Consider the following 18,376-nt stretch of genomic DNA (forward strand, 5'->3'; position numbering starts at 1 on the left):
TATGTGTCCTCCTGCCACAACCTGAGGGACAGCCAGTGAAAAGTGCAAAGTAATGTCGATAATATATATATATATATATTTATTGTATTTTTCGATATGTATACCTTGATAATGTAAGTAATAATGAACTTGCCATGTCAATAAAGTCAATTGAATTGAGAGACAGAGACAGAGACAGAGAGAGAGAGAGAGACAGAGACATACAGAGAGAGACAGAGAGAGAGACGGAGAGAGAGAGAGAGAGAGAGAGACAGAGACAGAGACAGAAACAGAGACCTAGAGAGACAGACAGAGAGACAGAGAGACAGACAGAGCGAGAGAGAGACAGAGAGACAGAGCCAGAGAGAGACAGAGACAGACAGAGACAGACAGAGACACCAAACAAGGAGGGCCTACAGCAGCACCTAGATATTCTGCACAGATTCTGCCAGATCTGGGCCCTGACAGTAAATCTCAGTAAGACCAAAATAAGGGTGTTCCAAAAATGGTCCAGTCGCCAGGACCACAAATACAAATTCCATCTAGACACCATTGCCCTAGAGCACACAAAAAACTACACATACCTTGGCCTAAACATCAGCGCCACAGGTAACTTCCACAAGGCTGTGAACGATCTGAGAGACAAGTCAAGAAGGGCCTTCTATGCCATCAAAAGGAACATAAAATTCAACATACCAATTAGGATCTGGCTAAAAATACTTGAATCAATCGTAGAGCCCATTGCCCTTTATGGTTGTGAAGTCTGGGGTCCGCTCACCAAACACGATTTCACAAAATGGGACAAACGCCAAATTGAGACTCTGCATGCAGAATCCTGCAAAAATATCCTCTGTGTACAACATAGAACAACATATAATGCATGCAGAGCAGAATTAGGCCGATACAAGCTAATTATCAAAATCCAGAATTCTACAACCACCTAAAAGGAAGTGATTCCCAAACCTTCCATTACAAATCCATTACCTACAGAGAGATGAACCTGGAGAAGAGTCCCCTAAGCAAGCTGGTCCTGGGGCTCTGTTCACAAACACAAACACACCCCACAGAGCCCCAGGACAGCAACACAATTAGACCCAACCAAATCATGAGAAAACAAACATAATTACTTGACACATTGGAAAGAATTGACAAAAAAACAGAGCAAAACTAGAATGTTATTTGGCCCTAAACAGAGAGTTCACAGTGGCAGAATACATGACCACTGTGACTGACCCAAACTTAAGGAAATCTTTGACTATGTACAGACTCAGTGAGCATAGCCTTGCTATTGAGAAAGACCGCCATAGGCAGACATGGCTCTCAAGAGAGGGACAGGCTATGTGCTCACTGCCCACAAAATGAGGTGGAAACTGAGCTGCACTTCCTAACCTCCTGCCAAATGTATGACCATATTAGAGACACATATTTTCCTCAGATTACACAGACCCACAAAGAATTTGAAAACATTGTGAAATTCCACAGTGTGACATCACAGCAGCAAAGATGTGTGACCTGTTGCCACAAGAAAAGGGCAACCAGTGAAGAACAAACACCATTGTAAATACAACCCATATTTATGCCTATTTATTTTCCCTTGTGTACTTTAACCATTTGTACATTACTGTATATATATAATATGACATTTGTAATGTCTTTATTGTTTTGAAACTTCTGTATGTGTAATGTTTACTGTTCATTTCACTTTTGTATATTATCTACCTCATTTGCTTTGGCAATGTTAACACATGTTTCCCATGCCAATAAAGCCCCTTGATTTGAGAGAGAGAGAGAGAGAGAGAGATACAGAGAGAGATACAGAGAGAGACCGACAGAGAGAGACCGACAGAGAGAGACCGACAGAGAGACCGACAGAGAGAGACCGACAGAGAGAGAGACAGAGAGAGACATACATAGAGAGAGAGAGAGAGAGAGAGAGACATACAGAGAGAGAGAGACAGAGAGAGAGAGAGAGAGAGAGAGAGAGAGAGAGAGACCGACAGAGAGACAGAGACACAGAGAGAGACAGAGACATACACAGAGAGAGGGACATACACACAGAGAGAGAGAGAGAGAGAGAGAGAGAGAGAGAGAGAGAGAGAGAGAGAGAGAGAGAGAGAGAGAGAAACAGAGACAATGAGAGGGAGGAAGAAAATATTGATAGTGCTTGTTTTTAAGGAGCTTATGGGCCAATGGAGAGACAGAGACCAGAATGCCCGGGGATAGTTACTCCCTCAACACTCTGCCCCCCCCACACACACACACTGAGACACATAGGCGACAAATACATATCAACATGCACAAACACAGTCACACACATCCACACACTCAGCTTAACTCATACAAGCACAAACTGAGACTCATTGACTTGCCTACAAGTTCAGAAAGATTCTCAAATACACACACAGACAAACACTCTGATACACTCCACACAAATGCACAAAACTGCAAGGCTTAAATATCAATGCATGTTGGTCATGAATCCATGGACAATTAGCAGCAGTGTTTCAGATCAGGACCCACTCCACCAGTCCACTGGCTGAGAGCCAGACAATCTCAAACATGTCCCCTCTAAAACATGTGGACACATCCCTGTCTTATCCCTCTTCTTATCCCCCTCCTGTCTCAGCCTCCAGTATTTATGCTGCAGTAGTTTATGTGTCGGGGGGCTAGGGTCAGTTTGTTATATCTGGAGTACTTCTCCTGTCTTATCCGGTGTCCTGTGTGAATTTAAGTATGCTCTCTCTAATTCTCTCTTTCTTTCTCTCTCTCGGAGGACCGGAGCCCTAGGACCATGCCTCAGGACTACCTGGCATGATGACTCCTTGCTGTTCCCAATCCACCTGGCCGTGCTGCTGCTCCAGTTTCAACTGTTCTGCCTGTGATTATTATTATTTGACCATGCTGGTAATTTATGAACATTTGAACATCTTGGCCATGTTCTGTTATAATATCCACCTGGCACAGCCAGAAGAGGACTGGCCACCCCTCATAGCCTGGTTCTTCTCTAGGTTTCGGCCTTTCTAGGGAGTTTTTCCTAGCCACCGTGCTTCTACACCTGCATTGCTTGCTGTTTGGGGTTTTAGGCTGGGTTTCTGTACAGCACTTTGAGATATCAGCTGATGTATGAAGGGTTATATAAATACATTTGATTTGATTTTGATTTGATTTATCTAACACACACACACACACAGTCACACGCACGCACAGTCACACGCACGCACGCACGCACAGCCACACACTCCCGCTCACTGAAAGTGGTGTCCTCCTGGAGGCCCCAGGGCAGCAGAATGCAGGCCATCTGACACTGTGTTCACCTGCATGTATTAAAACTGGCAAGGTGGGATCTCGCTCGCTCTCTCTCACACACACCCACCCCCAGAGTTCACTCTGAGTGCACTTACGTAACCCAGTCTGTCATGAATACATTATCAACACACAAGATCTTCAGGTGAGAGGACTTGCATTATACCATTTACGTGCAGCAATCATTTGCAAGTATGCTCCTACCCAAAGCTAGTCAACTTATGAAGTAAAATGTTCAGGACAAATAAAACAACAGCATACAAATGAATGAATGTCAATGTCTTCAGTATATGCCAGCGGCTAGCCAGAGAAAACAGCCGTCGGTTAAATAGCCGATAACCGACTCATTGTCAGCCGGCTACTTTTTCCACCATTAACTAACTAGGCTTGTTTTCATTTCAAAGTTTAAATTCGCTAGTCAGAAATGTCTGTAAAGCCTACAATGAACGATAGGCATCTTCTAGTGATCTATTGATAGGACAGGCGCCTGTCAATCGCAAAGCGAGCGATGGGGACACTGCTGGTTTGTCAGTCTGCTGTCGGTTGTGCCTCTCGGTACTGGTGTTATTTTTGTGAGCTCTGGTTGGCTGCAGTCACATTTATTTTCAAGGAGGAGAGAGAGCATGATGCTTCACATCGTCCCCTGTGGGTGAATTTACACATCCCATGTAATGTAAGTGGTAACAATTGTTGTGTGGCACATTTATTATTATTTTATTTTGCGTGTTTCATAAGTCTACTACCTGCCACAGAGTCGGGGTGTATAGGCTATTTAGGCTACTGTGCTTTGATTTACGACCGAACAGCAAGTGTTGAATAGTTTAGAAAAGGTATCGCACTGAATGAATAAAAGCCATCTTCATATATTGTAACTTTTGCTATTCATAAATCATATTGCGTAGTTATGATTCCATGGTAACACATCTGGGCAAGTAAATCAAAGATCTTGTTTGTATTTTCCTAGGATTCGAAGGCCATGTGGAAACTTGCCAGTGACCGCTAGTGACTCGTCAGTATAGCCTAGTAACTTTGCGAACAAACTGCTCTTTTTGAACACTTATTTCTCAAGCACTGCCCTCTGTGGAATGAGTTTGACACCACTGCAGAACCAACGGAACCAAATCGCATCGGTGAGAGAGCCATTCATTTTGCTACCTCTTTTGCATACTGGTCGGTTACTACCGCGTTTTGGCGATTATCTGCAGAAAAATTATGAAAACATTTTATGAAGATGTTGAAGACTCACTGCAGGAACGATAGGGGGGGAGAGCCTCATTTTAGTCAAACATATTATAAAAGAAAACACATTGAAGGTTATGAAAGCTAATGTCATGATACTTACATAATTAAGCAATAAGGCCCAAGAAGGTGTGGTATATTGCCAATATACCCTGGCTAAGGGCTGTTCTTATGCACAACCCAACACGGAGTGGCTTTTTGCCACAATAAACTACAATGAAACAAAACAAACGCAACAAGCAACAATTTCAAAGATTTGACTGAGTTACAGTTCATATAAGGAAATCAATTGAAATATATTCATTAGGCCCTAATCTATGGATTTCACATGACTGGGAATACAGATATGCATCTGTTGGTCACAGATACCTTAAAAAGGCCATGGGTAGAACTGGGACATTTTCGGCTTCCAGGAATTGTTTACAGATCCTTGCGACATGGGGCAATATCATGCTAAAACATGAGGTAATGGCAGTGGATGAATGGCACGACAATGGGTCTCTGGATCTCGTCAGGGTGTCTCTGTACATTCAAAATGTTATCGATAAAATGCAATTGTGTTCATTGTCCGTAGCTTATGCCTGCCCACCGCCACCATGGGGTAATCTGTTCACAATGTTAACATCAGCAAACCGCTCACCCACACAACGCCAGTCTGCCATCTGCCCGGTGCAGTTGAAACCAGGAATCAGTCGTAAAGAGCACACTGCTCCAGTGTGTCGGGGTGGCTCCTCTCAGACCAATCCCACAGGTGAAGAAGCCTGATGTAGAGGTCGTGGGCTGGCGTGGTTACACATGGTCTGTGGTTGTGAGGCTGTGTGGACGTACTGCCAAATTCTCTAAAATGACATTGGGAGGTGGCTTATGATAGAGAAATGAACATTCAATTCTCTGGCAGCAGCTCTGGTGGATATTTCTGCAGTCAGCATGCCAATTGCACATTCCCTCAAAACAGACATCTGTGGCATTGTCTTGTTTGATGAAACTGCACATTTTAGAGTGGCCTTTTATTGTCCCCACACCTATCAGGTGGATGGATTATCTTGGAAAATGTGAAACGCTCTTTTAATTCAGCTCATGAAACCAACACTTTACATGTTGCATTTATATTTTTGTTCAGTGTAGTTTACCTCAAGGAAAATCTAAGCCTTCCAACAAGATAGAAATGACCTCCTTTGATGTTGCAATCTCAATTTTCAACAGTCTTTGAATAAGCAAGCAATAAGATTTAGTTTTGCCACAGTAAATTAAATTGAAAGAGTAGACTCTTTTCTGGCTACATTACTAATCTACTGCCTTTCCTAAAAGTCCCACCCACAGTGATTGATTGACAGGTCTGAAAGCCTACCAACTCTGTGACTCGCAAACATCCTGCCCACTCCCCTGACAATCCCACCCACAGTGATTGATTGACAGGCTAAACTGTTAAGGGACAGTTCACCCAAATTACACATCAGTTAATGTTAACTCAGTTAACTTAATGTTAAAATGTTTTTTAGGCATAGGCCTAGACGATATCCAAACTACTAACACACTGAATTCATACATTTCCACATTATAATTGGAAGGTCATTTCTATCAAGGCATTAGAATGTACCAAAGGCCACCAAAAGAGCTTTTTCTGCAAAACCTTTTCCCGGGAATGCCCATCTAGATCCCTCAGTCCATCCTGCTTACAGCTGATGGGTGAAAACATGGGTGGCCTTGCAGCTCTGCAGGTGGCTGGAGCCCTTGGCTGGGAAGACAGCAATGAGGAGTTTAAGAGAGAGAGGTACAGAGGGATGAGAGAGGTGCTGGGAGACCATGGAGGGGTACATCCTACAGCAGTGTCGGGTCAAGAAGGAGATGAGGGGTGGAGGAGGGTGAAAGCATATGGAGAGAGAGAGAGAACGAAGGAGTGGTACAGTCAGTTAACATTAAGTTAACTGAGTTAACATTAACTGATGTGTAATTTGGGTGAACTGTCCCTTAACAGTCTGAGAAAAAAAGACAGAGGGCTGCCTGCTCTAACCAACACCCTCCACCCAAATCAATGCCCCCCATCCTGGCGGCTCACAGCACCCTGTATTGAGCGGGGATGGCTGGGGCATCTCTACCCTGGATAGAGGGCTAGGGCTAAGCCTGGGGGCACTGGGGAAGTGGAGCAATAGGAGATAGGTTTTCGTATTAAGGCTGGCAAGAAAAAACGTGAGGGAGAGCAGGAAAGTGAGAAAGAAGACAAAACAGGGATATCTAGCTGGAACTGGTACAGTGCAGAAGGCGATAGCTAACTAGTCGATTATGCGAGGGGGTCTTCTGATTCTGCCCCCCCCTGTCCCGTCCCAGCTCAACTCAGATCTGACAGATGGTGGCTTGGGGAGAGGGCAACCCAAAAAAGTGTACTGTGTCATGTCTGAAGTGTGGATTTGTTGGGAATCTAAACAGAAAGACAAGACCGCTGCAGTATTTGTCAGATTTTCTCTCCAAGTGTCCACACTACCGTGTCATGACTGAACACAGTCATTTGGACCAAATTCCAATCAATAAAATGTTTTAAATTGCGTTCTTGGTCGCTTTCTCTCTCCTTGTCCCAGTAGGTTTCTCTCCTCTTCGTAAGTTTGACTGTGCCCCCTAGTGGTAGCCTAAAACGACTTCTAATGTAATGTTTGAGTGCATTTGGTCAAACAAAATAAATACAGTAGCTTTAATCGAACATCAACTCCTCTTGTCAATCGTAGTCGTAGATATAGCCTAAAGAGTCACAAAGTGACATTAATTATGGCTTCATATCAAAACGAAAGTCACTCATTGAGTCCTGGAGCTGCCATCGAGGCCAGTTATTACAGTCAGTTATTACAGCCATCTGTGTCCCATTGAATAGCAGTATCATTAAGTGAACTGTTCCCAGAAAGTACACTATTCAGGGGTGGATATAAGAGTTATTTTCCAAAAGCTCCTTTCAGAGTTCTGGGCGACTTTAACCTCCCCACGTCTACCTTTGACTCATTCCTCTCTGCCTCCTTCTTTCCACTCCTCTCCTCTTTTGACCTCACCCTCTCACCTTCCCCCTCTACTCACAAGGGAGGCAATACGCTCGACCTCATCTTTACTAGATGCTGTTCTTCCACTAACCTCACTGCAACTCCCCTCCAAGTCTCCGACCACTACCTTGTATCCTTTTCCCTCTTGCTCTCATCCAACACTTCCCACACTGCCCCTACTCGGATGGTATCGCGCCGTCCCAATCTTCGCTCTCTCTCCCCCGCTACTCTCTCCTCTTCCATCCTATCATCTCTTCCCTCTGCTCAAACCTTCTCCAACCTATCTCCTGATTCTGCCTCCTCAACCCTCCTCTCCTCCCTTTCTGCATCCCTTGATTCTCTATGTCCCCTATCCTCCAGGCCGGCTCGGTCCTCCCCTCCTGCTCCGTGGCTCGACGACTCATTGCGAGCTCACAGAACAGGGCTCCGGGCAGCCGAGCGGAAATGGAGGAAAACTCGCCTCCCTGCGGACCTGGCATCCTTTCACTCCCTCCTCTCTACATTTTCCTCTTCTGTCTCTGCTGCTAAAGCCACTTTCTACCACTCTAAAGTCCAAGCATCTGCCTCTAACCCTAGGAAGCTCTTTGCCACCTTCTCCTCCCTCCTGAATCCTCCTCCCCCTCCCCCCTCCTCCTCTCTGCAGATGACTTCGTCAACCATTTTGAAAAGAAGGTCGACGACATCCGATCCTCGTTTGCTAAGTCAAACGACACCGCTGGTTCTGCTCACACTGCCCTACCCTGTGCTCTGACCTCTTTCTCCCCTCTCTCTCCAGATGAAATCTCGCGTCTTGTGACGGCCGGCCGCCCAACAACCTGCCCGCTTGACCCTATTCCCTCCTCTCTTCTCCAGACCATTTCCGGAGACCTTCTCCCTTACCTCACCTCGCTCATCAACTCATCCCTGACCGCTGGCTACGTCCCTTCTGTCTTCAAGAGAGCGAGAGTTGCACCCCTTCTGAAAAACCTACACTCGATCCCTCCGATGTCAACAACTACAGACCAGTATCCCTTCTTTCTTTTCTCTCCAAAACTCTTGAACGTGCCGTCCTTGGCCAGCTCTCCCGCTATCTCTCTCAGAATGACCTTCTTGATCCAAATCAGTCAGGTTTCAAGACTAGTCATTCAACTGAGACTGCTCTTCTCTGTATCACGGAGGCCCTCCGCACTGCTAAAGCTAACTCTCTCTCCTCTGCTCTCATCCTTCTAGACCTATCGGCTGCCTTCAATACTGTGAACCATCAGATCCTCCTCTCCACCCTCTCCGAGTTGGGCATCTCCGGCGCGGCCCACGCTTGATTGCGTCCTACCTGACAGGTCGCTCCTACCAGGTGGCGTGGCGAGAATCTGTCTCCTCACCACGCGCTCTCACCACTGGCGTCCCCCAGGGCTCTGTTCTAGGCCCTCTCCTATTCTCGCTATACACCAAGTCACTTGGCTCTGTCATAACCTCACATGGTCTCTCCTATCATTGCTATGCAGACGACACACAATTAATCTTCTCCTTTCCCCCTTCTGATGACCAGGTGGCGAATCGCATCTCTGCATGTCTGGCAGACATATCAGTGTGGATGACGGATCACCACCTCAAGCTGAACCTCGGCAAGACGGAGCTGCTCTTCCTCCCGGGGAAGGACTGCCCGTTCCATGATCTCGCCATCACGGTTGACAACTCCATTGTGTCCTCCTCCCAGAGCGCTAAGAACCTTGGCGTGATCCTGGACAACACCCTGTCGTTCTCAACTAACATCAAGGCGGTGGCCCGTTCTTGTAGGTTCATGCTCTACAACATCCGCAGAGTACGACCCTGCCTCACACAGGAAGCGGCGCAGGTCCTAATCCAGGCACTTGTCATCTCCCGTCTGGATTACTGCAACTCGCTGTTGGCTGGGCTCCCTGCCTGTGCCATTAAACCCCTACAACTCATCCAGAACGCCGCAGCCCGTCTGGTGTTCAACCTTCCCAAGTTCTCTCACGTCACCCCGCTCCTCCGCTCTCTCCACTGGCTTCCAGTTGAAGCTCGCATCCGCTACAAGACCATGGTGCTTGCCTACGGAGCTGTGAGGGGAACGGCACCTCAGTACCTCCAGGCTCTGATCAGGCCCTACACCCAAACAAGGGCACTGCGTTCATCCACCTCTGGCCTGCTCGCCTCCCTACCACTGAGGAAGTACAGTTCCCGCGCAGCCCAGTCAAAACTGTTCGCTGCTCTGGCCCCCCAATGGTGGAACAAACTCCCTCACGACGCCAGGACAGCGGAGTCAATCACCACCTTCCGGAGACACCTGAAACCCCACCTCTTTCAGGAATACCTAGGATAGGATAAAGTAATCCTTCTCACCCCCCTTAAAAGATTTAGATGCACTATTGTAAAGTGGCTGTTCCACTGGATGTCTTAAGGTGAACGCACCAATTTGTAAGTCGCTCTGGATAAGAGCGTCTGCTAAATGACTTAAATGTAAATGTAGAAAACTGTGGTAAGAACCTTGAAACCATGTCTACTATACACAAGGCCTCCCTCCTGGGGTAGGGAGGTGGTGTGTGTGCTCATGCATGCCGACGGGGAAGAAATACTATGTTTCACGTTTGTAGTGGCTAAAATAGCCTCACTGAACTCTGGCACGTTTGGATAAGCACTGAGTGGCCGACGGAAGAGCTCTCCTTCCTTTCTCGGAGCCACATGGGGATCACTATTCTACTGGCATCACTATAAACATCAGGTCAGACAACATCATGTCAAGAACAACATAGTCACATCATGTCCATAATCCATTTGACCTGAGCAGAGAGCTGACTAGGAATCAATGTATTGCTGATATACAGACCTCCACCCATTTTCTCATTTCATTTTGTGTGAAAATGGGTAAAAAATGTCAATATTTTTTTAAATTAATTTGTCCTACAATATAGCTATTTGAATTTTTTACATTGAGTTTGGGATTAAATAAACATGAGGATTTTGGAATAAAACACCTTTTTTTTTTTTTGCCTTGCCTTATGCCCTAGACTCCAGCCCAACCACTGTCTTTAATTAATACTGGCTTAGGCCCCATTGCTCCTGTCACACCAGGGAGTTTACTGAAGGCCCGGCACACCAAATCCCCACTCCCATGGTCCCAACTTATCCCTCCTACTCTCTCCATCTCTCCTCCTTTCATCTCTTCCCCTCTACTACACCTCTCTTCCTCCTCCTTTCTTCCTTCCCCCTCTCCCCCCCACCTATTTTTTCTCCTCTCTCCTCCACCCAGACCAAAACAAGATAGCGCATGGACAGTGATTAAAAGCCAACCGTTCTCAGGTTAGCAGTTTATAAGTGATTGTATAATAATTGTATCTGTATCTTTAACCCTTTCAAATGCTAACAACAGAACAGGTGGACTAGTACACAATGAGAGCAAGTATGTAGTCTTGTCCAAACCAGAAACCCCTGTATCTGTAGTGTGAGGCAACTTGATATACAAGTACACCCCATGGACAGGATGCTAGTCTATTGCAGGGACTTAAACGCAATCCATATCCTTAAATGTTGAGTGCCGCGCAGAGCCATTGGGTCCCATTTTGAGACTCTGGTATGACTTAACCGGGGATCGAACCCCCAATCTCAAGACGGACACTCTACAACATTGTCCCCACTACAAAATAACATCCCAATTATGAATAGGCCTATGTGTTGTATTTTGTAGATTATGTGGGACCACTAGTGGGGTTGGTTAAGTGAGGAGAGGTGAGATGGGGTTGTTTAAGTGAGGATATGCGAGATGGGGTTGGTTAAGTGAGGAGAGGCGAGATGGGGTTGGTTAAGTGAGGAGAGGCGAGATGTTTTTGGTTAAGTGAGGAGAGGCGAGATGTTTTTGGTTAAGTGAGGAGAGGCGAGATGTTTTTGGTTAAGTGAGGAGAGGCGAGATGGGGTTGGTTAAGTGAGGAGAGGCGAGATGGGGTTGGTTAAGTGAGGAGAGGTGAGATGGGGTTGGTTAAGTGAGGAGAGGTGAGATGGGGTTGGTTAAGTGAGGAGAGGTGAGATGGGGTTGGTTAAGTGAGGAGAGGTGAGATGGGGTTGGTTAAGTGAGGAGAGGTGAGATGGGGTTGGTTAAGTGAGGATAGGCGAGATGGGGTTATATATATACACATATACATATACACACACACACACATATATATACACACATATATATATACACACATATATACACACACACACACACATACATACATATATACATCCATACACAATACAACCAGTACCAGTCAAAGGTTTGAACACACCTACTCATTGCTGGTTTTTTCTTTATTTTTTTAAACTATTTTCTACATTGTAGAATAATAGTGAAGACATCAAAACTATGAAATAACATATGGAATCATGTAATAGCCTAAATGTTATTTCATAGTTTTGATGTCTTCACTAATATTCTACAATGTAGAACATGGTAAAAATAAAGAAAAACCCTTTAATGAGTAGGTGTGTTCAAAATTTTGACTGGTACTCAGGTCAGTTAGGATCATCACTTTATTTTAAGAATGTGAAATGTCAGAATAATAACAAAGATAATAATTTACTTCAGCTTTTATTTCTTTCATCACATTCCTTTCCATTCGTATTTGGTAGCATTGCCTTTAAATTGTTTAACTTGGGTCAAAATTTAAGATGGCCTTCCACCAGCTTTCCATAATAAGTTGGGTGAATTTTGGCCCATTCCTCCTGACAGAGATGGTGTAACAGAGTCAGGTTTCTAGGCCTCCTTGCTCGAACACACTTACTCAGTTCTGCCCACAAATTTTCTATAGGATTGATGACTGGGCTTTGTGATGGCCACTCCAATACCTTGACGTTGTTGTCCTTAAGCCATTTTGCAAACACTTTGGAAGTATGCTTGGGGTCATTGTCGAATTGGAAGACCCATTTGCGTCCAAGCTTTAACATCCTGACTGATGTCTTGCTTCAATATATCCACATAATTTTCCGTCCTCATGTTGCCATCTATTTGTGAAGTGCACCAGTTCCTCCTGCAGCAAAGCACCCCCACAATATGATGCTGCCACTCCCGTGCTTCACAGATGGGATGGTGTTCTTCGGCTTGCAAGCCTCCCCCTTTCTCCTCCAAACATAACGATGGTCATTATGGCCAAACAGTTCTATTTTTGTTTCATCAGACCATCAGACCACATTTCTCCAAAAAGTACGATCTTCGTCCCCATGTGCAGTTGCAAACCGTAGTCTGGCTTTTTGATGGAGGTTTTGGAGCAGTGGCTTCTTCCTTGCTGAGTGGCTATAGATACTTTTGTACCCATTTTCTCCAGCATCTTCACAAGGTCCTTCACTGGTATTCTCGGATTGATGTGCACTTTTCGCACCAAAGTACGTTCATCTCTAGGAGACAGAACGCGTCTCCTTCCTGAGCGGTATGATGGCTGTGTGGTCCCATGGTGTTTATACTTGCAAACTACTGTTTGTACAGATGAACGTGGTACCTTCAGGCGTGTGGAAATTACTCCCAAGGATGAACCAGACTTGTGGAGGTCTACAATTTTGGCTGATTTCTTTTGATTTTCCCATGATGTCAAGCAAAGAGGCACTGGGTTTGAACATAGGCCTTGAAATACATCCACAGGTACACCTCCAATTGACTCAAATGATGTCAATTAGCCTATCAGAAGCTTCTAAAGCCATGACATCCAAGCTGTTTAAAGGCACAGTCAACTTAGTGTATGTAAAATTCTGACCCACTGGAATTGTGATACAGTGAATAATAAGTGAAATAATCTGTCTGTAAACAATTGTTGGAAAAATTACTTGTGTCATGCACAAAGTAGACGTCCTAACTGACTTGCCAAAACTAGTTAGTTAACAAGAAATTTGTGGAGTGGTTGAAAAAGTGTATGTAAACTTCAGACTGTGTATACACACATATATAGTGCTATATATATATATATATATATATGGTTTTTTTTAGGACAGGAATTTTCTCCTCTCCTCCACCTACATGTGCTGCCATAGAAATAGAATGGAAAGGATGGGCGTTCCCATTAGAGTCAACGATGGCATAACAGGTGGACTGGCGGCCATCGCTACGAGCAAAGCAGGAAGTATATTCATTAATATGTGCTGTGATTTGTTGACTCAACTCAACTAGCATTACAAAAAATACATTCCATAGAAGTCGCCAGCTTGTAGTCTGGTCGTTCCATGTAGCCATGACACCCACCATCTAGATTAGCACTACTGCAACATTATTTTGTGGAAATATAATTTGATATTTCAGAAATTAAGCTAATTGATTACGCACAAATTGTCAATTTTAAATGTATAGAATTCATACATTATTCAATACATATAGTACCTATCATCTGATTTGGGCCAAACATTTTTTGAACAAATAGTCAGACATGAGGAATCGAAATAAATCGTCAAAAGGCGCCAACAGAACCCCCAGACCATCTCACCCCAACAATGAGTATACAGCATCAGTTCTCTATGTCTGACAAGTAGTATGGAGCTGTGGCTCAAAGTACTGTTTCATCATCCAATGTCATGTATCAGTGAATTTGGTGATGATTTTTCCACCCTAGTGACTGAAAATAAGGTTTATTTTTACCAGGTTCTGACAACTAAATGGTGCTGATACAGTGTGTGCAAATGAGGTAAGGGAGGTAGGCAATAAATACGCCATAGTGGCAATTTAGCAATTAAACACTGGAGTGATAGATGTGCAAAAGATGAATGTGCAAGTAGAGATACTGGGGTGCAAATGAGCTAAACAATTTATAATTAATAAATAACAGTATGGGGATGAGGAAGTTGAATGGGCTATTTACAGATGGGCTATGTACAGGTGCAGTAATCTGTGAGCTGCTCTGACAGCTGGTGCTTAAAGTTAGTGAGGGAGATATGAGTCTCCAACTTCAGTGATTTTTGCAATTCGCTCCAGTCATTGGCAGCAGAGAACTGTAAGGAAAGGCGGCCAAAGGAGGAATTGGCTTTGGGTGTGACCAGTGAAATATACCTGCTGGAGCGAGTGCTACTGGTGGGTGCTGCTATGGTGACCAGTGAGCTGAGATAAGGAGGGGCTTTACCTAGCAAAGACTTATAGATGACCTGGAGCCAGTGGGTTTGGCGATGAATATGAAACGAGGGCCAGCCAACGATAGCATACAGGTCGCAGTGGTGGGTAGTAAACGGGGCGCTGGTGACAAAACGGATGGCACTGTGATAGACTGCATCCAATTTGCTGAGTAGAGTGTTGGAGGCTATTTTGTAAATCACATTGCCGAAGTCGAGGATTGGCAGGATAGTCAGTTTTAAGAGGGTATGTTTGGCAGCATGAGTGAAGGATGCTTTATTGCGACATAGGAAGCCGCTTCTAGATTCATTTTTGAATTGGTATTAGCATTTTCACACTTCATATCCAAATCATCTGTAAGTAACATCATGGAGTTAAACAATACACGTTTTGATACTTTATGATTTGTATATGAAGCATGAAAATGCTAATACAGTACCTTCAGAAACTATTCACACCCCATTACTTTTTCCACATTTTGTTGTGGTAAAGCATGCATTTAAAATGGATTAAATTGAGCTTGTGTGTCACTGGCCTATACAAAATACCCCATAATGTCAAAGTGGAATTGTTTTTAGAAGTGTTTACAAATTAATAAAAATCAAAAGCTGAAATGTCTTGAGTCAATAAGTATTCAACCCCTTTGTTATAGCAAGACGAAATAAGTTACGGAGTAAGCATTTGCTTAACAAGTCACATAGTAAGTTGCTTGGACTCACTTTGTGCAATAGTGTTTCATATGATTTTTGAGTGACTACCTCGTCTGTGTCCCCCACAGATACAGATCCCTCAGTCGAGCAGTGAATTTCAAACAGATTCAACTACAAAAGACCAGGGAGGTGTTCCAATGCCTTGCAGAAAAGGGGACCAATTGGTAGATAAACTTTTTTTTTTTTTAAAGCAGACGCTGAATATCCCTTTGAGCATGGTGAAGTTATTGAATACACTTTGGATGGTGTATCAATACACCCAGTCATTACAAAAAAATACAGGCATCCTTCCAAAACTCAGTTACCGGAGATTTCACCATGAGGCCAACGGTGACTTTAAAACAGCTAGAGTTGAAAGGCTGTGATAGGCGAAAACTGAAGCTGGATCAACAACATTGTAGTTACTCCACAATACTAACCTAAATGACAGAGTGAAAAGAAGGAAGAATATACAGAATAAAAAACATTCCTGTTTTCAATAAGGCACGAAAGTAAGCAAAAGTGCAAAAAAATATGGAAAATAACTTAACTTTATGTCCTGAATACAGTGTTGTGTTGGATTTTCCCCAAACATATCACTGAGTACCACTCCATATTTTCAGTGGCTGCATCATGTTATGGGTTTGTTTGTCATCAGTAAGGACTAGGGAGTTTTTTAGGACAAAAAGAAACAGAATAGAGCCAAGCACAGGCAAAATCCTAGAGGACACTGGGAGACAAATTCACCTTTCAGCAGGACAATAACCTAAAACACAAGGCCAAATATACACTGGAGTTGCTTACCAAGACGACCGTGGCCTAGTTACAGTTCTGACTTAAACTGGCTTAAAATGTAAGGTAAGACTTGAAAATGGCTGTCTAGCAATGATCAACAACGAACTTGACAGATTTACATTTTACAATCCAGGTGTGCAAAGATCCAGATAGAGTCATAGCTGTAATCACTGTCAAAGTAATGACTCAGGGGTGTGAAAACATATGTAAATGAGATATTTCTGCATTTAATTTTCAATAAATTGGGAAACATAAAAAAACATGTTCTCGCTGTCATTACAGGGTATTGTGTGTAGATGTGAGGGAAAAAATAAATTCAGGTTGTAACACTACCAAATGCGGAATGGAGTTGGTACCCCTTTGCTACTATAAAAGCCTCCACTCTTCTGGGAAGGCTTCCCACTAGATGTTGGAACAGTGCTGCACGACTTGCTTCCATTCAGCCACAAGAGCATTAGTGAGGTCGGGCACTGATGTTGGGCGATTAGGGCTGGCTCGCAGTCAACGTTCCAATTCACCCCAAAGGTGTTTGATGGGGTTGAGATCAGGGCTCTGTGCAGGCCAGTTAAGGTCTTCCAACACCGATCTCGAAAAACCATTTCTGTGTGGATCTCGCTTTGTGCACGGGGGCATTGTCATGCTGAAACAGGAAAGGGCCTTCCCCAAACGGTTGCCACAAGTTTGGAAGCACAGAATCGTCTCTAGAATGTCATTGTATGATGTAGCATTAAGATGTTCCCTCACTGGAACTAAGGGGCCTAGCCCAAACCATGAAAAACAGGCCCAGACCAGTATTCCTCATCCACCAAACTTTATAGTTGGCACTATACACTCCTGGCATTTGCCAAACCCAGACTTTTCCACTTCACAATAACAGCACATATAGTTGACATATAGCTCTAGCAGGGAAGAAATTTGACGAACTGACTTGTTGGAAAGGTTGCATCCTATGGCGATGCCACGTTGAAAGTCAATAAACTCTTCAGTAACGCCATTCTAATGCCAACATTTGTCTATGGAGATAGCATGTCTGTGTGCTCGATTTTATAGACCTGTCAGCAACAGGTGCAGCTGAAATAGCCAAATCCACTAATTTGAAGGGGTGTCCAAATCCTTTTGGTCATGTAGTGTAGGATGGGACATAAACCTAACAACTTCAATTACTAATTTCACAGAACAGGGAAAGAAAACATTACCAAATTCACTGAGAATACATTACATAGGATGAAGAAAAAATATTAATTGTTGGGCTAGGATTGGCGTGGGGGATCTGTGGGTGGCTTTTGACCAATTCTTTGGATTCCTCATGTCTAACTCATTGTTAGAAAAAGGTTTCGTCCAAATCGGATGTTAGGTACTATATTTTAAATATTATATGAATCTTATAAATTAAAATGGCCAATTTAGGTGCAATCAATTAGCTTTATTTCAACAAAATAACATTGCAGGAAGGCTAATCTTAGCTCTTTCTAACTACATTAACTATTTCAAAACTATTTGAGATGGTGGGTGTCGAAAATCCTATTTCTTGTGCTTTTTGAGGTGGAACGACCCAATCCTAAAAAAAAATGGAAATGAGATAGCTATGGCTCGTTGGCCAAAGCCTATGGGGAAATTGTTGTTGTTTTTTTAAGTTGAGGGATAAACACCAACATTTTGGTCTGATGCTTAGGAGATCCTATACATTTTGTTCTATGCCTGTGTCTCCACCCTAACAATGGGATTCATTGTTCACAGAGCGGAACTCTTTGGATTGGTGTGCTTTATTTGAATCTTGTTATTTGAACACTTTTTCAAATATTCAATGAGGAGTGTTGACATCAACACCTGGATTCAATTGCGAGTGAGATGCTATGCTAGCCTCATGAATATGTAAAGACCATCTTGAATTTCCACTCCGATATAAAGTATTTTTTCTCTAAGTTGCAGGGATGTCATGTGTATCAGTACACTTGTAACAACCTAAGCATTACCAACATTCAAAAAAGAAGCCTCATGTAATCAAAATAGCAATTCATTTTATCTTCACTTAATTTCACATTCATTGCTAAAAATACAAACAAATTGCTCAGTTGCCAAGTTATCTTCACGTTTTGGATTCTGGAATGAGTAAAACCTCTCGCGCCTCTTTCGCTCTGCTACATACACTACACCGATGAAATCACATGGCTGCCAATAACACAACGAACACAACGTAGGATATGCTTTGGACATTGGGCTAGGGAGGGACTGGGACTCTGAAATAATCATTAAACCCTTGTAACACAACTTCAATCGTATATTTAGCCTAAATT

The 18,376-nt window shown here is 43.7% G+C and overlaps 1 protein-coding gene across 1 annotated transcript in view; it reads right to left on the bottom strand.

The window, feature by feature from the left end:
* The window catches only part of clybl (citrate lyase beta like), a 202,877-nt gene that overhangs the window by 136,592 nt on the left and 47,909 nt on the right, over positions 1-18,376 (bottom strand). The window lies entirely within an intron of this gene.

Source organism: Oncorhynchus nerka, linkage group LG3 (genome assembly GCF_034236695.1).
Source record: "Oncorhynchus nerka isolate Pitt River linkage group LG3, Oner_Uvic_2.0, whole genome shotgun sequence".
In the NCBI taxonomy this organism is placed as follows: Eukaryota; Metazoa; Chordata; class Actinopteri; order Salmoniformes; family Salmonidae; genus Oncorhynchus; species Oncorhynchus nerka.